Here is a 22,180-nt window from a genome sequence, read left to right as displayed (position 1 = left end):
ATCTCATTTCATTTTCCCAGTCTCCTTCAGTGGGACTGACAGAATTTGTGGCTTAAGTATCTTTCTTTTTATCTTAGAGGAATACAACAAACAAACAAACAAACAAACACTTTTGTATTTAGAAATTACAGTCAATTAATATTTCTTATGGAAGATAATTTCAAGGTCATATTACTGAAAGATAAGCATCAGATGGGTGGTAAATGACTCCTGAATATATATATATATATATATATATGCACATGTGTTATATATTATTATTTCATATTATACATATATATAAATGCTGTAATGGAAAATGTTCCCATTGTTCCTACTCAGTGAAGTTATTATCTAAACACAGCATTTAATCACATCAGGGACACATGCATAACATGTTTACTAAACTCCTGACTTGAATTGGCATCATTTAGATCGCACATCCAACCATTGCTTATGGCTATCTGACCCTGAAATTTCTGGATTGTTGTTTTGGGTCGATGAATAAATCATAGTTCATTTTCTTCATTGTGAACAAACTTAATACATATGTACAATATGGTGCTTTCTATACTCTCAGATTATGAGAAAATAGGTTGCTGTGTTGTCATTCTTTTAGTCTTCAGCAATTTAGAACTTGATCTGTACTAAGAACTGTGCTAGGCACTTGAGATTAAAAAATGATTAAGAAAAAGCTTCTTAAGAAACGGAGATGGCAGAAACAGACATAGACATGGTGGCACCATGTGACAGTGGCTCAGGATATTTGGAGAGGAAGCCCCGTGGGACTGGTGATGAGTAAGTATTGAGGAAGGGATATTTCAGAGAGGAGGAATATTTGGGCAGGACTTTGTCCCATATGGCTGGGTGATGGAATGATGGATCTGAAGGACAGATGGTATGTCATGTGATAAGGCATAGAAGGTGAAAGAGCATGATATGAACATGGAATGATAAAACTCACTACAATACATTGTGACAGCTGCTAGGTTGAGGGTACGTTAGACAGATATGTGAGGAGAATCCCTCTGCATCCATTATAGTGTCTGACACATGGCATATATGTGTATATAAGATACACAGAGGATTGCCCCATGTTTATACATTTTTTACGTCTCAGTTAATATGTAATTAAGTTGTAATAGTTTATTCTTGAATAATACGACAACAATAATGAATTTTATTCCTTTTAGTATGAAAAAATTAAAATTATATGGATCATTCAACATTTCTTCAACATATATTTATTTAGCACCTATTATATACCAGAAGTTGGTCTAAGCATGGGGATACAACAATCAAAAAACCAGAAAATCCTGTTCTCTCACAGAGCTTGCATATCATACTACGCACTGTAGGAGTCATTGGCTAGTGACTGGCATTCACAAATCTAGATCGCATAGCAAACACCGCATAAGACCCAGCAGATTTATAAGAAAAACTGTCATTCACAAACTCATCAACAAAAGTATTTACCGAGTTCTAATTTGGTACAGACATTATGACTAAGGCCTAGAAAATTAGAACAAGAAATAAAGGGTAGGGAGAATGAGAGAAAAGAGACTTCGACGTTTGTTTGCTTCAAGTAATTTTAAAAAATATTCTATCATATTAAAATTGATCTTTGTAAGGTTTGTTTCCTTTCTCTCCCTGATAGTTTGTATCATTATTTATGTGCAGACATGTAAGCAGTTTGGAAGATTGTTAAAAATAATAATAGTATTACTGCTTCACAGCTGTTGGAATTACTGTGAAACATTTGAAACGCTAGGCTCATTTACTTGACAAAAGAGTATATTATTGTTCAACCAAAACTACTATGCTCTGTCCTAAGAGAGAGATTAGTATAATAAATATAAATAAAGAAGACTACAGTGTAAACATTATGTGTTCAATGCTGTTTTAAGCCTGTAGTTCACATCCTACTGGTTTTAATTGCTTTATGAAAACTTTGCAATTTTTGTCTACTCCAAAAACAAACCAGTGAAAGCTTTATGAAAACTTTGCACTTTTGGTTTACTTCAAAATTGAAGGGGTGAAAGTTTGGGGGACATGTCATTTCACTTCCAATAAAGGTGTCTAAACCCTGGACCTGTTTCCTTAGAATGTGGTAATCATCACACACAGAACAAAAGTCATTTTAGCAAAACTATTTGTCGTCCTCTGAGGAGCACATGTTCATAATTGTCAGCTGAGATTAACTGAAAGACATATGTTAATAGAGTTGATAGTAGTATTTTAGTTGCATTTTAGCTCTATGAAAATTTCAGCATTCCATAAGCCTTTTTTTCTATGTTGTCAGCATTGCAGATTCTAATATAAATGACTCTTCCAACAAACACATCTATTAATACATCCATTGTAAATTGAAAGACTGTGAATCCATAAAGAGTATCTTTGAATCATATTTGGATTTATGCCTGTAGTATATTTTTCAGAGATAAACAATAATCCTCATAGGGATTGTTCTTATTTTACCTAGCAAGATGCCAGATTATATTGATGTTTCCTGTCTTTTTTTTTCAGTTAGAAGGAATTATAAAATAGTGGTGAGATCAAAATGATTATTGGACACCTGCTGTAGTAAGTCAGAACCTGTGTGTCACTTGCACAAGAGGTCACCGTGAAGTGGTATCTGTGGTATACAGAAAGGTCCCCTGGCTCATGAATGCCTTTGACAGCTGTGACTTCTCAATACACTCAGTTGCCTCTTTGGAGGAAGGCTGTGGTCACAGGTTGCATAGGTTCCCTGTTGGAGGAAGTGAGCAGTACTGGTTTTGGCACAGAGGATTATGTATTGGCTTGTTATCCAGAACCTTAGAGAATCAGACCCAGATGATATGGGACATAGATGAAGGACTAAAAGCTATTAAATGTGGTCAGTGCTTTGTGATCTTGAAAGCAAGTATTAATATCACACTAAGAAAAGTAATACATTATTTGACCTTACTATAACTTCTAAGTAGTATACAAACGTTTTGTCATTGAATCCTCATAGCAGTCATTTGAGATAGACTGCTCACTTGATGGCACAACGGAGCGACTTCACTTTCACTTTTCACTTTCATGCATTGGAGAAGGAAATGGTGACCCACTCCAGTGTTCTTGCCTGGAGAATCCCAGGGATGGGGGAGCCTGGCCGGCTGCCGTCTATGGGGTCGCACAGAGTCGGACACGACTGACACGATTTAGCAGCAGCAGCAGCAGCGCACTTGATGGATGAGGAAAATCAAAGGTTCAAAGACTAAATGGAAGTACTGCTAAGTCACTTTAGTCGTGTCTGACTCTGTGCGACCCCATAGATGGCAGCCTGCCAGGCTCTCCCATCCCTGGGATTCTCCAGGCAAGAACACTGGAGTGGGTCGCCATTTCCTTTTTCAATGGATGAAAGTGAAAAGTGAAAGTGAAGTCACTCAGTCGTGTCCGACCCTCAGCAACCCCAAGGACTGCAGCCTTCCAGGCTCCTCCATCCATGGGATTTTCCAGGCAAGATTACTGGAGTGGGGTGCCATTGCCTTCTCCACATGGAAGTACTAATGATATATTTAAAAGTGCATTCATTCATTGAGCACTTAATATGTACAAGCACATAACTTATTTAACCTATGTATTTAAACTTCAGGAGGTAGGTTTTATTATTATAAGGCTTCCCAGGTGGCTCATTGGTAAACAGTTTGCCTGCCAAGCAGGAGAGGCAGGTTCAATACCTGGATTGGGAAGATGCCCTGGAGAAGGAAATGACAGCCCACTCCAGTATTCCTCCCTGCGAAATCCCATGGAGAGTGGAGCATGGTAGCCTCAGTCCATAGGACTGCAAAGAATTGGAAGTGATTTAGCAAGTAAACAACAACAATTATTGTTATGCCCATTTACAAATGAAGAAAAAATTTGTTTTCGAAAAGTCAAATAATATGCCCAAGATCCCATAGCTAATAAATGCCAGAGCTAGGATATAAACTCAGTCAAAAATACCTTTTTTCTTTAGTGAAATAAGGACTAATTTTCCTATTTCCATACACCTTACTTTTCTAAACCCTACATTGGGTATAACAGAAATATGAATTTAAAACAGAAGGTACTTATTGAGCAACTTATTGTCTAATTATCAGCAAACCAAAATATTAAAGCTGAGGAGATAAAATATCTTCCGAAGTGTATGAGTGAAAGAGCAACAGCTTGGGGAAACAGTCTTGGGGAACGTACACTTGGGCTTTAAAATCGAATAGAGGAAAGTTTCCATTCTAGTTTCATTGCTTCCTAATTATACACTCATGGGAAATTATTTAGTCTCTTCTGAACTTCTGTGGCTCAGAAGTTCACCACATCACTGGGAAGCTTTGAAACTAGGATTTAAATCCATGTCATATGATAAAGATTGATGATCTTGATCATTAGACTTAACAGCTTCTCCCAATAATTTTGAAAGTACCTGGTAAATTAAGAGTGCTGTGTAAAGCTTCTGAGGCCAGGTCTTGGTCTTACTTGTGTCTTCTACAATGGATCCATATATTAATACCTTATCTGCATCTTTGACTAGATCCTTTTGTCTGTAAGTGCATTAATTAATGCACTACAAAGAAGAAAAATTAGTGTATATATTATCTCTCTACTCTTTTTATGTTTTCAATTATTTATTTAACCTTCTGCTGTTAATTTTCCAGAAGAACATTGAATAATTATGGATTTTCTCCAGAAACATTCTTATAACTTTAACTTGCCCCATTCCCTTATATTATTGAGAAAGGAATTGAGGACCACAGAGGTGAAGTCTTACCCAGGTCTAGCTCATAATGCCAGAACTAGGATGAATACCTAGGTTTTCAGTGCTTTTTTTTTTCTCAACACCACACAATCTGCATGAGTTAAAACCTTGAGTAGGTTATTGGGACAGGGTTCTTTGTAAAGAACCAAGTGTTTTCTAAAATAAACAGTTTATTCAATCCCATTAACAAATTTAAGACTGTCCCATAGAACTTCCTGAGTACCCATAGAACTTATCTTTTCTAAGATAAGTAATTGAAGAGAAATATATATGCTACTCAATTAAGTCATCATTCTCAAGCACTTAACTCCTGTGTTCCTTCCTGAAGCTCCTCACAGCTGTACTATTAATGTAAGAGGCATATTAACAGGTACATCCTCTGAGCTGTAGAAGTTCAGCCTGATGTGTCCTAGCTGTCCTGCTTTTGACTACTTTAGTATTTTGCCTTACACATTCTTCTGTTGTTATTCTGTTGGTCTAAATAGACAGCAAGGAGGCGAGTGAAGTGGACCTACCATTCGTCCTCACCTCGTTAACTGTGCCCTCTTTGTATCCTCCAGAAAAACAAGCCTGTGCCACTAGCGATCCACCTACATATGATCCACTATGCTTGGCTGTGGTGAGACCAAATTTGTAACTGCGGAAGTTGGAACTACTTACAGGAATACTTGGTGTGGAAGCTAAGAGCTCAAGTCAAGACTTTAGAACTGGATCTGAATCTTGGCTGAGTCATTTAATGCATGTTTATTAGTTGGGCAGGTTACTCAACCTCTGAGTCTCAATTTTTTTGTTGATAAATCGAGGATAAACATTTATGTAATAGTACCATAATCATATTTTAGATATAGCTCTTTGGTCTTTGATTTCTGCTTCAAAAAATGTTAAAGGAGGGTGATACCTGTTTTAAAAAGTTACTGTGGGGAAGAGATGAGCTTGTGTCTTAACTTTGGCCCTTTATATATATAATAAGCAATCAGTTGATGGTAGTGGCTCTTATTTTTAATTCTTAGTTTTAAGTTTCTCAAGAAAGCAGACATCTGAATATCTTCAATGGTTTAATTTATGCTTTCTTACCTGTCATAGGATACTTAGTTGCTTCCTGTTGAGCTATTTAATAAGGTAGTGACTTTCTACAACCGGGAGAACACAGTATAAGATGAATTTTTTGAAAATCAGTGAACTAAGCTGCCAAATATTAATTTTGAATCCTGCAGGTATGATAATGATGAAATAGATTAATTTAAGTACCAATTCCCACATTCAATTGATACGTTATCACAGTATGTTTTGTGTGGGAAAGAACGTGTCTGTGACCTAGGTTTAAATAATTTGGTGAGTGAGTTGCTAATTGAACAGTAAAAAATTTAAAAAAAAATTATGACAATAACACCTATGTTGAACTTTCCATCAAGATCTTTCTATCGAGTTACTGCATTCTCTCATTCATTTAACTGCATGCATTTTGCATTTTGAGCCTCCTCTGTTGGCTTCCTTGACAGCTCAGTTGGTAAAGAATCTACCTGCAATGCAGGAGACCCCAGTTCGATTCCTGGGTCAGGAAGATCTGCTGGAGAAGGGATAGGCTACCCACTGTAGTATTCAAGAGCTTCCCTTGTGACTCATTGGTAAAGAATCTGCCTGCAATATGGGAGGTCTGGGTTCGATCCCTGGGTTGGGAAGATCCCCTGGAGAAGGGAAAGGCTACCACTCCAGTATTCTGGCCTGGAGAATTCCATGGACTGTGTAGTCCATGTGGTCGCAAAGAGTCGGACACGACTGAGTGACTTTGACTTTGACTTTCACATTCTGTGGCAGGTACTCTAGAGTTCTGGGCATCTGCTGGTTTTCAAGGAGTCTACAATTAAGTGGGAGAATCAGATACTGATCAAACAATTACATAAATAAATACCAACTTTTAATTTTGCCTGATGTTGCAAAAGAGCTGAGCTCTTAAAAGTGGAATTTGACATAGTCAAGAAGGTCAGAGAAGGACTCTTTAAGAAAGTGTGCTTGACCTGAGATCTAAAGGACTTTATATGGGGTCTAGGATGAGATTCTGTTTGAATTCATTAGATGTCACAGATCTTTATTTAATGCACTCTCATTTTCACAAGTGATTGCTTTGAGCAGACAGTGAAGGGAAAACCTATCCTAATAAGCTCATTGCCTGGTGGCTAGAATCTGCCTGCAGTGTAGGAGACGTGGGTTCAATCCCTGGGTCAGGAAGATCCTGTGGAGAAGGGAAAGGCTACCCACTCCAGGATTCTTGCCTGGAGAATCCCATCGACAGAGGAGCCTGGTGGGCTACAGTCCATAAGGTCTCAAAGAGATGGACAAAACACTTTCACTTCAACCTCTGAAATGGAAAACTGCACACATAGTTAAAATAGTGTAAAATACAATCAAATCATTAAAATAGGTTTTCCCTTTACTCTGCTCAAAACAATAATTTAGGACAGTCCAGCCTCTTTTGGGGGACACAAAGCTAAAGTATTCAGCTCTTCTTTGATTGACTTTGGTCACAGCCCTTCCTTGTTTAATTTTTTTCCCAATGAAAATAAATAAGAAGTAGAATGCTAATCACTTTGTATTTCTTTGAAAAGTCCAACCACTCTATAGTTGAATAATTTGAATTTTATTTTGGAAAGATAACTTTAACCTGAGTTGAGTCATCTAATTTTTTTCTCCCAGAAATATATTTGGAAAAAGAAGAATTCATTTTTAACTATAATTAATTATTTACTTATACAGTTATTACAGGAGAGGGTTTGAATCAAATTTCTGAGTTTTCTGTCATACTTGAATTCTTCCAAAGACTAAGGAAGACATTCCCAGAGAAAAGATTGTGCCCAGGTAGTTGGTACATTTCCTAGAGATTAGAAGGAAGCATGAAGGTCCTAGGTAAAGGGCTTATCGTAATACTTGCAGTGGGCTTCTTAAGATAAGTTAATATAGATAGCTAAGAAATATTCTAGAGCCAGTAGCCTATAGGTGTCTGAAGGCAGATGACAGTGTGTGGTGAGAGGGCGGGATCTTGCTAATCCTTTGAAAATCCTGGAAGGTGATGGAAATGACACTTACAGGTGAATTTCACCAGGGTTATCATTTGTACGTGGATGTTTATCTAGAATCTGGTGCAATCCCATAACCTAAAACACAACCCGGGTTCAAATAAGGCATTTCTGCCCTGCAGCTTTTGAGTCTATATAGCTATGTTTGCATCCTAGCAGTTTAATGCTGCATGGCTTTGGGCAGATTACTTAACCTAGCAAAATTTCGTATTTATTCTACTGTAAATTGCGAGTCCTCATGCATATCTCACAAAATTTTTGTGAGAAAATGCCCTGGTGTTTGTAAGATGTTTACTACAATGTCTGGTACATAGAACTTAATAAACTCTGGTTGTTTTTATTTCTTATTATGAAATATATAAGCATACAATACAGTTATTACTCATAAATGTTGACTTATTTGCTCAGCACATGCTTGTTCTTATTTCTTCATCTTCTATTATTCTGAATTATCTTTTTCATGTGTCTTAGGTTGCAAGGAATCTTTGATAATGGACCCACATGTCCTTATATTCAGAGAGGCAGAATTTGCTTATTTGCCATTTCTTATATGTTTTGGACAAAATCCGTAGGCACTGGAGCTCTTTAGCTGAGGATTACTATTTAAGCAAGTTTAAGTGTGGTTATTATTTGGTAACATTTTCTGTAGGCTTCTCTACCTTAGAAGAACACACACCTTTTTGCCAAGTTTAGGAAAACTAGTATGTAAAGATTGGAGAAGGCAATGGCACCCCACTCCAGTACTCTTGCCTGGAAAATCCTATGGACGGAGGAGCTTGGTAGGCTGCAGTCCATGAGGTCACTAAGAGTCGGACATGACTGAACTGCTTCACTTTCACTTTTCACTTTTATGCATTGGAGAAGGAAATGGCAACCCACTCCAGTATTCTTGCCTGGAGAATCCTGGGGATGGGGGAGCCTGGCAGGCTGCCGTCTATGGGGTCGCACAGAGTTGGACACGACTGAAGCGACTTAGCAGCAGCAGCAGCAGTATGTAAAGATAGAAACTGTATTAGCATCATGATACCATGGTATCTCAAATTGTGGACATTTTAGATACAAATATTACAGTCTCTGTAATTATCTATGTTTAATAGGGATCACATCACTATTTTATAGGAAAACTATATTCCTTTTTAACAGGTAATTTTCTCTTTGAACTATGTGTTCTCATTGCTTCTCTTTATGCATATTACATGATTGATTCATGGCAGAACACAATAAAGATACTTTTTTACCTTTCTCCATCTGTCCTTGGCTGCATTTTCAACATATCAACATCAGGAGAGGGGGATAAAAGGCAAAGGAGAATTTTTGTGATTGTCTTTCAACTCATACACAGTACGCATCTGTGTATATCAGTACGTATCTGTTAGAGCATGTTTATCTTGTCAAAACAAATGGTCCTGTGTCTATACCCAAATTAGGGAAGGGGGAGAATAATGTGATGGTTTAATGGTTGGACTCTGATGGTTGTAGTTAGATTTGAATTGAACCCAGGCTCTGTAACTGGGTAGCTGTTTAACAAGGTCATCTGTAAAATGAGGATTTTAGAATAGTGCTTAGTATTTAAGTGTTTTTTAATGATTCAGTGAAATCACAACTATAAAGCTGTACTAAAAAACTTCCTAAACCCTCTAATAATAATTCAAAAATTCCAGCCTGGGACCTAGGAGTTTGGACATCTTCAGCTATCATGGCGGCTTCCCTGGTGGCTCAGAGGTTAAGAACCCTCCTGACAATGTAGTAGACGTGGGTTTGATCCCTGGGTCAGGAGGGTCCCCTGGAGAAGCAAATGGCAACCCACTCCAGTATTCTTGTCTGGAAAGAGAGGAGCCTGGCAGGCTACAGTCCACAAGGTTGCAACAGTCAGACATGACTGGTATGCACTTTGCACAGCTATCATAGGGAATTCTGACTTAGCTGATCAATGAAGCATTCTTCAACTGACAGATTGCTCTTTGTCAATCTGGATCACAGAAGCCGTATGTCTACTTTGATCTATCTGACTTGATCGCTCTCTAAGTAAAAGATTGCTATAACTTTAATGAAAGGTTAATTGCAATTTTGACTTGACAGGCAACCTAATTGGCCCATATGTATACATTTATCCAGACGTACAGAAATGAATAAAATTCTGAGAACTGGTACTCAGAATGTTGTGGGAAATGCTGTGAACAATTCTGAAGCTGATAAATCACAGTGTCAATGACGTTACCTAGTCAAAGTTTCCCTAAATCAATGAGAAGAGCATTTTTTTTACAAATGATTTTGTACTTTACAGACTTTTTCTGATCTAATTAAGAGATTTCATTTTCTAATTTACAAACATGAAATATAAGATTTTTATTACCAGTGTAATTAGCCATGCTACTCTAAATGCTAATCTTCATTTCCTAAACAAGTTATGAAAGTGAGAAATCAGTCCTTCAGATTTTCATCTGGTGGCTTTAATTTCTGCCTTCCCTCTAACTAAATGAACACCACTCTGCTTACAGAATACTTATTCTATCCCTCCTCCCTTGTGGTTTTTCTCTCCATTTTCTTTCTTGCTACTATTCTTTTCCCAATCTTTTTCTTTCTTTCCCCACTTACTACTAAATATTCTTAGGGGTAGACCGCAGGATTCCAAAAATAGGATCCCTTTTTCTGTGCAAACTCAATCCTCCCTTGTTCCAATTCCATGAAAAGTGATGTTTTGGATTTTCAAATTTTAGGTGCCTTTCGGAATGTTGTTTGCTTTAACTCTTAAAGTTTCAATTCTTACAGAGTCGATAGCTGCTGCTTGAGTTCAGTTGCCTAAATTTTCCCTTCAGGCTTTGTATTTATGTCTGGGTTAACACTGGTTTTGAGAAAGCCATAGATTGGTCTATGATGGTTAATATGCTTCCACAGTTTTTTATTTTTGGTGAAATATCTACACACACATTTTTGTTTCCTTTAGTAGCCACTGTTCATGAAGGACCATGAAAAAAATTATCATCTTTCTTCCTCTTAATTTATATTCATTTTTATTTTTTAATTGTTTTTTTCTAAGATGACATAAAATTGTATTATCTTTCTTTTTTATTTTGTTAATTTTAAAAGATATTTACTGGTTTTTATTTTAATTGAACAATCATTAAATATTTCTTAAATGTTCAATGAATTAGCTATATAGAGGATAGTATTTCCACAAATAACTTCCTTGATCTATTGTAGTATACTTTAGGTTGTATTAGATTTCATTCTTCTCTGTTGTTTTGACATGAATTACTATAAATTCAGGGTATATTCTGATCAAGTAGTGCCTTGCAAGGCATATAATTTTTTTTTTTTAATCTCTTGAGCATAGATTTAAAGGAGGGTGTTTTTGTTTATTTTCATTAGCTTGGAGTTTGGGGATTTCTATATTTTGGTGCAAAAGTAATTGCAGTTTCAGATTGTGAATTTTAAATCATTATAAATAGGCTCAAACACATCTTTATTAATCAAAATGGAAATCATTATAATCAACACAATTTTGCCAATGAGAAATATGTTTATTCCTGATTCCTGTACCGTAAAAATCCATGCCTCGGGATTTGACGAACTCTTGGAAAGCACTTTCTGCCTCCTGCTGGTTGTGGAATTATTTTTCCTGCAAAAAATTCTTCAAATACTTGAAGAAGTGGTAGTCAGTTGCTGAGAAGTCAGGTGAATGTGGCGGATAAGGCAAAACTTTGTAGCCCAGTTTGTTCAACTTTTGAAGCATTGGTTGTGTGATGTGCAGTCGGGCATTGTCATGGAGAAGGGTTGAGCCCTTTGTCTTCCTTAGTGCTAGCTGCAGGCATTGAAGTTTTTTTGGTGCATCTTATCGATTGATTTGCTGATCATAGTGCTCAGATATAATGATCTCATGAGAATTCAGAAAGCTATAATGGATCCGATGGGCAGCAGGCCACCAACGGTGACCGGGACCCTTTTCTGGGTACAAGTTTGGCTCTGGGAACAGCTTTGGAGCTTCTTCTTGGTCCACCCACTGCACCTATCACTGCTGGTTGTGGAAAATCCACTTTCTGTCACAAGTCATAATCCAATGGAGAAATGGTTCATTGTTGTTGCATAGAATAAGAGAAGATGACACTTTGAAACGATTATTTTCAGTCAGCTCATGAGGCACCCACCTACTGAGCTTTTTCTCCTTTCTGCTTTGCTTCAAATGCTGAACAACTGTACAGTGGTCAATGTTGAGTTCTTTGGCAACTTCTCATGCTGTTGTAAGAGGATGAGCTTAGATGATTGCTCTCAATTCATCGCTGTCACCTTCCAATGGCAGACCACTGCATTCCTCAACTTTAAGGTTCTCATCTCCTTGGCAAAGCTTCTTGAGTCACCTCTGCACTTTATGTTGCTTAGCAGTTCCTGGGCAAAATGTGTTGTTGATGTTGTGAGTTATCTGTGCTGCTTTACTACATATTTTGAACTAGAATAAGAAAACTACTCAAATTTGCTTTCTGTCTAACATCACTTCCTTCCTCTAAAATAAATATAAAATAAACAGCAATAAGTCATTTAGCAAAAAAGATAAAGCAAGAAATACATGTTAAAATGATATATAACCTAACCACATTTATTTAGAATATATTCCAATATCAAATAGCAAATTTCAACAATGCAAAAACCACAGTTACTTTTGCACCATCGTGAATGATTACTGGAATCATTCAGAGTCAGTGAAACTCTAATACCATCTCCTTTTTTGCCTTTTATGATAAGTATTTAACCCCAATAGTATTAGCATCTATATATATATATATATATATATATATATATATATACACACACACACACACACACACACACCACACATTTGATATTTATTAACAAAAACAATATTGAGCTTCCCTGGTGTCTCAGTGGTAAAAAACCCACCTGCAATGCCTGAGACATTGATTTGATCCCTAGGCTGGGAAGATCCCTGGAGATGGAAATGGCAACCCACTCTAGTATTCTTGCCTGGGATATCCCATGGACAGAGGAGCCTGGTGGGCTACAGTCCATGTGGTCGCAGAGAATTAGACATGGCTTAGCAATTAAACCATGCGAGGCTACCAGGGTTAGAATCCTAGCTCTATTCATTACATGATGCGACCATCTGGGGAAATTCCTGATATTTCTGGGCCTTAGTTTTCTTGCTTTATAATGGGAACAGTAATAATAACCACCTCATTATAATGTTTTGAGATTCAGTTCCATTCAGTAGCTCAGTCGTGTCTGACTCTTTGAAACCCCATGGACTGCAGCATGCCAGGCCTCCCTGTCTGTCACCAACTCCCAGAGTTTACTCAAACTCATGTCCATTGAGTTGGTGATGCCATCCAGTCATCTCATCCTCTGTCATCCCCTTCTCCTCCCACCTTCAATCTTTCCCAGCATCAGGATCTTTTCCAGTGAGTCAGTTCATTGCATCAAGTGGCCAAAATATTGGAGTTTCAGCTTCAGCATCATTCCTTCCAATGAATATTCAGACTGATTTCTTTTAGGATGAAATGGTTGGGTCTCCTTTCAGTGCAAGGGACTCTCTTGAGTCTTCTACAACATCACAGTTCAAAAGCATCAATTCTGTACTCAGCTTTCTTTATAGTCCAACTCTCACATCCGTATGTGGCTACTGGAAAAACATAGCTTTGACTAGACCTATCTTTCTTGGCAAAGTAATGTCTTTGCTTTCTAATATGCTGTCTAGGTTGGTTGTAACTTTTCTTCCAAGGAGCTAGCATCTTTTAACTTAATGGCTGCAGTCACCATCTGCAATGATTTTGGACCCCCCAAAAATAAAATCCGTCACTGTTTCCACTGTTTCCCCTGTTTCCCCATCTATTTACCATGAAGTGATGGGACCAAGTGCCATGATCTTAGTTTTCTGAATGTTGGGATTTAAGCCAACATTCTCCTTTGCTTTTCACTTCTCTTCTTTTCACAGCTATTTGTAAGGCCTCCTCAGGCAGCCATTTTCCCTTTTTGCATTTCTTTTTCTTGGGGATGGTCTTGATCCTTGTCTCCTGTAAAATGTCATGAACCTCCATCCATAGTTCCTCAAGTACTCTATCAGATCTAATCCTTTGAATCTATTTGTCATTTCCACTGTATAATCATAAAGGATTTGATTTAGGTCATTCCTGAATTGGCCTAGTGGCTTTCCCTACTTTCTCCAGTTTCAGTCTGAATTTGGCAATAAAGAGTTCATGATCTGAGCCACAGTCAGCCCCCGTCTTATTTTTGCTGACTCTATAGAGCTTCTTCATCCTTGGCTGCAAAGAATATAATCAATCTGATTTCGGTATTGACCATCTGGTGATGTCCATGTGTAGAATCTTCTCTTGTGTTGTTGAAATTGAGTGTTTGCTATGACCATGTGTTCTCTTGGCAAAACTCTGTTAGCCTTTGCCCTGCTTCATTCTGTACTCCAAGGCCAAATATGCCTGTTGTTACTCCAGGTATTTCTTGACTCCCTACTTTTTCATTCCAGTCCCCTATTATGAAAAGGATATTTTTGGGGGGTGTTAGTTCTAGGAGGTCTTGTAGATCTTCATAGAACCGTTCAGCTTCAGCTTCTTCAGTGTTACTGGTTGGGGCATAGGCTTGGATTACTGTGGTATTGAATGGTTTGCCTTGGAAATGAACAGAGATCGTTCTGTCATTTTTTAGATTGTTTCCAAGTACTGCATTTCAGACTCTTTTGTTGACTATGATGGCGACTCCATTTCTTCACTGATGGCTTTCTCCATTCTTGCCCACAGTAGTAGATATAATGGTCATCTGAGTTAAATTCACCCATTCCAGTCCATTTTAGTTCACATTTTAGATTCCTAAAATGTGGATGTTCACTCTTGCCATCTCCAGTTAGACCACTTCCAATTGCTGTGATTCATGGACCTAACCTTCTAGGTTCCTATGCAATATTGCTCTTTACAGCATCTGACTTTGCTTCTGTTACCAGTCATATCCACAACATACCTAATCCATTGCCTCAGGTGCACAGTCTCTTGTAAGGAATATTGTTTACAGTTGACATGCAATGGAGAACAGTTACTACTTAAAACCATTGCCCCAATCTAACTTTCGCATGAGAGGTGGTCTGTCTTCTTGACTGCAGTGCAGTGCCTTTCTTGTTCCAGTCTTATTTCTGGGAACCCTCCTCCTGGCTCTTTATGGCCCTTATCTCTTCCACGATCACAGCTCAAATGCTCCTTCTCCAACTTGAAATATCAAGACTTTAAACTGACTTATTTGCTAGTTCTTCTTAATGAAGAGGTCATTTTGCCAAGGTAGCTGATATTAAATTGCACTGAAAATAAATGAATAGAAACAAAGGTGTGAATAAGATGAATCTTTTGGTGGATTTAATCCTTTAAAGAGGAGGAATTCCAAATAAAAGGAGCAGTATTCAGGAAATGTCAGCAGGCATCTTAAAAATTTCTTACAAAGTTACATTATTGCAAAGGAACACTCCTCTCACACCAGTATATCCCTTACATACTGGTCTTGGATGTATTATGGTAAATTAAAACTTTGTTTGTGAAAGAATGGAAAAGAAGTGTTTATAAAATGGAATATTCTCACAGTTAAATCTGAAGTATCATTTATTATTAGGACAGTTATAGTTATTTGGCAAATCATTTTTATCAATCTAATTCAAAATTTTTCTACAGTTTTTCATTTTGTTTTATTTTTGCTAATACTGTTAAAGTTGAATATAATGAATGGTCAGAATTCTGTGATTGCCTTGTCAGAGTTAAGCAGTCTTAACTCACAATTATCATTACTGTTTTAAATTAAGAACACATTTTCTGAAAATGAAGATACAGTTCCAGGTACCTTGGGCTAATTCGAAGAAGCATTTCAAATCATAAATTTATATGAGTATCACAAGGTAGTTTGAAATTAATAAAAAAAGATGAAAATAATCTTTAATTGCATTTGTGTTTAGTGGAAAACAAATACACAAAATGATGAAATCCGATACATATGACCCTCACTTACACTTTTAATTGTAAAACTACAGAAATGCCTTTCTGGCTATGGCTTCACCAGTTTTCTATGAGGTTTTCTGGAATACTGATGATGAGATGCATTTTATATTGCAACAAAATAAATTTTTGACTCTAAATGAATAAATGAATTGAAGAAAAAGGAACCTGAAGAAGGATGCATGTAAATTAATGTCACTAAGTTACTTTCTGAGTGATAGTATGAATTTGGTGCATTTTAAATAAAATTTTATTTTAAAGTGAAAGTGAAGTTGCTCAGTCGTGTCCGACTCTTTGCGACCCCATGGACTGTAGCTTACCAGGCTCCTCTGTCCATGGGATTTTCCAGGCAATAGTACTGGAGTGGATTGCCATTTCCTTCTCCAGGGGATCTTCCCAACCCAGGGATCGAACCTGGGTCTCCTGCATTGTAGACAGATGCTTTACCATCTGAGCCACCAGGGAAGTCCAAATGCATAAATTTTAAGTATGGACTTCCACTTTATATCTGTGGGTAAATATATCAGTAACTGGTTATGCTAGTATTTAATCTGTTGCCCCTTTGCTGACTGACTGAATTCAGTTTACATATTAATTACTTTGTGTAAGTTTATCAAATAGGTTTCTTCTTTAAGATTGTCAATTCTCTCCCCACACCTCCCCAAATTTATTGCATGCCTCCCTGGTTCTACAAAGTAAGGCTACTTGCATCAAAAGCTGTGCTTTATCTTTCTTGAAAGAGTTGATTAATAGTAATTTGAATGTCTGTCTGATAGATTTTTTTAAAAAATCGAGAATTTTAAAGATAAATTGTTGTGACAGTCTAAGACTAAATTATAATCATTGTAGTATTGGGTAATTTTCTGTATAGTTTTCATAGATACAGGCCTTTTTCAGTAACAAAAATAGATTCAAATCTACAATACTGAAACCTCACAATGATTAAGGCCCTGTGATATTCAGCTTGTAAAACAGTTGTATTTGGTGCATTGGGAAAAAAAAAAAAAAGAAAACTCAGACTAATATATTTTAGAAAGTTTCTTTATAGCAAAGATTGGAACCATTAAGATTGGCCGCAAGTTATTTTAAACTGTATTTTCATTTTAGTGTAGAAGTTGAGAGTTATTTTCCTTACAAGACAAGATATTAATGTTTTAAGGTATGTTGGGTGTATAATTGTTATAACTATTGAGCTCAACCGTTGTAGCTTAAAAACAGCAATGGACAAAGTACAAGTGATGAGTGTGTCCTAATAGAACTTGAATTATTAATGTTTATATTTCATCTCACTTTCATGTGTCAAAAATAGTACTCTTTAGTTGTTTTCTACTAGTTAGTTATGAAATTATTTTTAGCTCTTTAGTAGAAAAACAGGTTGAATTAGTTCTATGATTTTAGTTTGCCTTCCCCTTCCTGAGACCAACAGCTCAGGCAGTGAATGGTATATTGTTTATCTTGATATCCCCCAATACTGAGCATGCAATAGGTACACAGAAAATGTATGGCAAATAACTGCCCTAAATGATGCTTTTAGTATAAATTTAATACTGTTTTAATTAACCAATTTAATATTGGTTTCTAACCTTGATTTTAATTAGTAAATTAAACTTTTTTCTGTGTTTACTTTTTATTTTTCTATGTAAATATATTCTTTACTCAATTTCATATATATACTTAAATAGTTTCACTGAAATATACTTTTTATACAATAGAAATAACTGATCTATTTAACTGTATAATCCAATTCTTTCAGAAAATTTCCTGAGTTGAGCAGCTATCATAATAATCAAGTTTTCAACATTTCTATCATTTGCATCATCTCCAAAAGATCCCAAATACTCATTTGCTGTCAATTTCTGTTTATATATATTATAAAAATCAATGGATTAATGTAATATTATATTTTGTGTATCAAAAACTCAAAAGAAAAATTAAGTCTTTATGAAGATATGTCAAAGCTTATGCTCTTGACCTTTTTAATTAATAATTATTAACTCATCTAGTCCTCATCCAACCTAATGTGGTTGTTTATACTATTCTATACATTTTTTTGATGAGGAGCTGATGTAACTTTCCCAAGTTTGCTTGACTGTAGAAAGACATCAGCTCAGCTCTTGAGTGGAGGCACAGAGCTTTAAACTGAAGCAATATGGCTCCAGGGTTCATGATCTTAATCACTTTAGGGAGTATAAGATTTTAGAAACCACTGATAATACAATGAATAATGAAAGGTCTTTCCTGAGAGGCAATTAGGAGTTAACTTTTGATTTACCATTTTAGGAAAGCAACAATTTTCATCAAAACAATAACTTCCTCTTTAATCATCAGTCAGTTCAGTTCAGTTGCTCAGTCATGTCCAGCTCTTTGCGATCCTGTGGACTGCAGCACGCCAGGCCTCCCTGTCTGTCGCTAACTCCCGGAGTTTAACTCATGTCCATTGAGTTGATCATGCCATCCAACCATCTCATCCTCTGACATCCCCTTCTACTCCTGCCTTCAATCTTTCCAAGCATCAGGGTCTTTACCAAAGAGGCAGTTCTTCACATTAGATGGCCAAAGTATTGGAATTTCAGCTTCAGCATCAGTCCTTCCAATGAATATTCAGAACTGATTTCCTTTAGGATTGGCTGGTTGTATCTCCTTTCAGTCCAGGGCACTCTGAAGAGTCTTCTCTAACACCACAGTTCAAAAGCATCAATTCTTTGGCCTCTCATTCATTTTTCAGGGCCACTCATTTATTATTTTTTTAACTAATAATAAATTGGCAGCTGGTTTATACTTCTCACCTTGTGAAGTCAATTCAGTTCTGATCAGTTCAGTCGCTCAGTCGTGTCTGACTGTTTGCCACCCCATGGACTGCAGCACGCCAGGCCTCCCCGTCCGTCACCAACTCCCGGAGTTTGCTTAAACATGTCCGTTGAGTCGGTGATGACATCCAATCATCTCATCCTCTGTCATCCCCTTCTCCCACCTTCAATATTTCCCAGCATCAGGGTCTATTCAAATGAGTCAGTTCTTCACTTCAAGTGGCAAAGTGTTGGAGTTTCAGTTACAACATTAGTCCTTCCAGTGAATATTTCGGACTGATATCCTTTAGGATTGACTGGTTGGATCTCCTTGCAGTCCAAGGGACTCTCAAGAGTCTTATCCAATGCCACAGTTCAAAAGCATCAATTCTTCTGTGCTCGGCTTTCTTTATAGTCCAACTCTCACATCCATACATGGCTACTGGAAAAACGATACTCTTGACTAGATGGACCTTTATTGGCAAAGTAATGCATCTGCTTTTTAATATGCTGTTTAGGTTGGTTGTAACTTTTCTTCCAAGGAGCAAGCATCTTTTAACTTCATGGGTGCAGTCTCCATTGCAGTGATTTTGGAGGGCAAAAAATAAATCTCTCACTGTTTCCCCGTCTATTTTCCATGAAGTCATGGGAGTAGATGCCATGCTCTTAGTTTTCTGAATGTTGAGATTTAAGCCAACATTTTCACTCTCCTCTTTCACTTGCATCAAGATGCTCTTTAGTTCTTTGCTTTCTACCTTAAGGGTGGTGTCATCTGCATCTCTGAGGTTATTGATATTTCTCCCGGCAATCTTGATTCTAGCTTGTGCTTCTTCCAGCCCAGCATTTCTCATGATGTACTCTGCATAGAAGTTAAATAAGCAGGGTGACAATATACAGCCCTGATGCACTCCTTTCCCTATTTGGAACCAGTCTGTTGTTCCAGGTCCAGTTCTGACTGTTGCTTCCTGACCTGCATATAGGTTTCTCAAGAGGCAGGTCAGGTGGTCTGGTATTCCCATCTCTTTCAGAATTTTCCACAGTTTGTGTTGATCTACACAGTCAAGGGCTTTGGCACAGTCAATAAAGCAGATATTTTTCTGGAACTCCTTTGGTTTTTCAATAATCCAATGGATGTTGACAATTTTATCTGTGGTTCCTCTACCTTTTCTAAATACAACTTGAACATCTGGAAGTTCATGGTTCACATGCTGTTGAAATCTGACTTGTATTTTGAGCATTACTTTACTAGTGTGTGATATAAGTGCAAATGTGCGGTAGTTCAAGCATTCTTTGGCATTGCCTTTCTTTGGGATTGGAATGAAAACTGACCTTTTTCTGTCCTGTAGCCAGATTTGGTGGCATATTGAGTGCAGTACTCAATATTTTTTTTCCAGATTTGCTGGCATACTGAATGCAGCACTTTCACAGCATCATCTTTTAGGATTTGAAATAGCTGAGCTGGAATTCTGTCACCTTGACTAGCTTTGTTTGTAGTGATTCTTCCTAAGGCCCACTCGACTGCATTCCAGGATGTCTGGCTTTAGGTGAGTGATCACACCATCATGATTATGTGGGTCATAAAGATCTTTTTTGTATAGTTCTTCTGTAAATTCTTGCCATCTGTTCTTAATATCTTCTGCTTCTGTTAGGTCCATACCATTTCTGTCCTTTACTGAGCCCATCTTTGCATGAAATGTTCCCTTGATATCTCTCATTTTCTTGAACAGATCTCTAGTCTTTCCCATTCTATTGTTTTCCTCTGTTTATTCGCACTGATCACCTAGGAAGGCTTTCTTATCTCTCCTTGCTGTTCTTTGGAACTCTGCATTCAAATGGGTATATCTTTCCTTTTCTCCTTTGCTTTTCACTTCTCTTCATTTCACAGCTATTTGTAAGGCCTCCTCAGACAGCCATTTTGCTTTTTTGCATTTCTATTTCTTTAATCATACATAAATCAAAATCATTAGAGAGCAGAAATCAACAGACATTTGGGGTGTACAGTTTCAAGTAGTAACTAAGAGGCAATTATTTTGGTACTTAGAATAGTGTAGTATTAGCTGCTCAGTCATGTCCGACTCTTTGCGCCGCCAAGGACTGTAAATCTCCAGGCTCCTCGCCATGGAATTCTCCAGGCAAGAATATTGGAGTGGGTGGCCATTTCCTTCTCTAGGGGATCTTTACTCCCAGGGATTGAACCTTGGTCTCCTGCCCATTGCAGGCAGATTCTTTACTGTCTGAGCCACCAGGGAAGCCCAGGTATAATGTAAGTGCTATGTAAATAGTTAGAGATGAATGATAAATTCAAGTTTTGTTTTTTGGAATTTCATTGAATTTTTTTTCAAATATTTTTGATCCTGTGGGTGAATCCATAGATATGCAGATACAAAGGTCCAACTGTACTTAGGATATGTGTGTTTTAACATTTCTAGTGTTAGGAGAAGCACTGATTCTTATCCATTTCTCCAAAACATATTATTTAAAAGAATTGTTAGAAACTAAACAGGGAGAGATCGAAGGTGGCAGAATAAGAGGGTGTGGAGCAAGTCTCCCCCAGCAAACACATGAGAAATAATCTGCACATGGAATAATTCTAACTAACTGGAAATTAGAAGGACTGCTGTGCAACCAAGGGTGTAAGAAACATTCACACATGATGTGATAGGAAAGGAAGAAACGTGATCAAGTTGAGACCGGTGTGTGTGGCAGTAAAAAGGGGTAGGGGGGAAGAAGTCGCAGGCAGACACTCTCCTTTCCCTAGGGAGTGAGCAGTGAGAGCCACAGATTGAGTGCCCCTGTCCTGGGATCCTAAGCAGGGGAGGACCCAGCTCACTGGAGAACTGCTGGGACTAACAGGATGGTTGTGTGAACTTTGGACCCTGGTCATGAGAAACAGGCACACACTGATTTGCCTCCAAGGCAAGGTGAAGGAAGGTCTGTTCTTGCAGCTGCTCGGTTTATATGACCGCCTCTCTGTGTGCCTTGGCCTGAGCTGAACACTCTGGCCCCATTCACTCCATATCACAGCAGAACCTGCATCTGAGGTGGTCATGACCAGTGAGAAAACTGGACTAAGGGATGTAGGGGCAACATGGTCCTGGGGTGGAACCTGGGTGGGTTGGCAGTAGCTCTCATGGTGCTTACTCAAGCCGAGCATCAGATTTCTCATGGTGGATGCTCCATCACAGCTCACCGCCTCCTCCTCCTCACTCCCCACTACTCTATGCTGAGAGACCACCTCCTCCCCACTCCCCACCACTCTATGCTGAGAGTCCACCTCCTCCCAACTCCCCACCAGCCCATACTGAGAATCCACCTCCTCCCCACTCCCCACCACCCCATACTGAGAGTCTACCTCCTCCCCACTCCCCACCACTCTATACTGAGAGTCCACCTCCTCCCCACTCCCCACCAGCCCATACTGAGAATCCACCTCCTCCCCACTCCCCACCACCCCATACTGAGTGTCCTCCTCCTCCCCACTCCCCACCACTCTCTACTGAGAGTCCACTTCCTCCCCACTCCCCACCACCCCATACTGAGAGTCCACCTCCTCCCCACTCCCCACCACCCCATACTGAGAGTCCACCTCCT

The 22,180-nt window shown here is 38.0% G+C and overlaps 1 protein-coding gene and 1 non-coding gene across 6 annotated transcripts in view; one reads left to right on the top strand and one right to left on the bottom strand.

The window, feature by feature from the left end:
- The window catches only part of LINGO2 (leucine rich repeat and Ig domain containing 2), a 1,524,944-nt gene that overhangs the window by 145,790 nt on the left and 1,356,974 nt on the right, over nucleotides 1–22,180 (top strand). The window lies entirely within an intron of this gene.
- TRNAC-ACA (transfer RNA cysteine (anticodon ACA)) lies at nucleotides 16,197–16,268 on the bottom strand. Its single transcript has one exon. It is a non-coding gene; the product is annotated as a tRNA-Cys (tRNA).

This window comes from Ovis aries, chromosome 2 (assembly GCF_016772045.2).
Source record: "Ovis aries strain OAR_USU_Benz2616 breed Rambouillet chromosome 2, ARS-UI_Ramb_v3.0, whole genome shotgun sequence".
NCBI lineage: Eukaryota > Metazoa > Chordata > Mammalia > Artiodactyla > Bovidae > Ovis > Ovis aries.
This window is presented reverse-complemented; position numbering and strand designations above follow the sequence as displayed.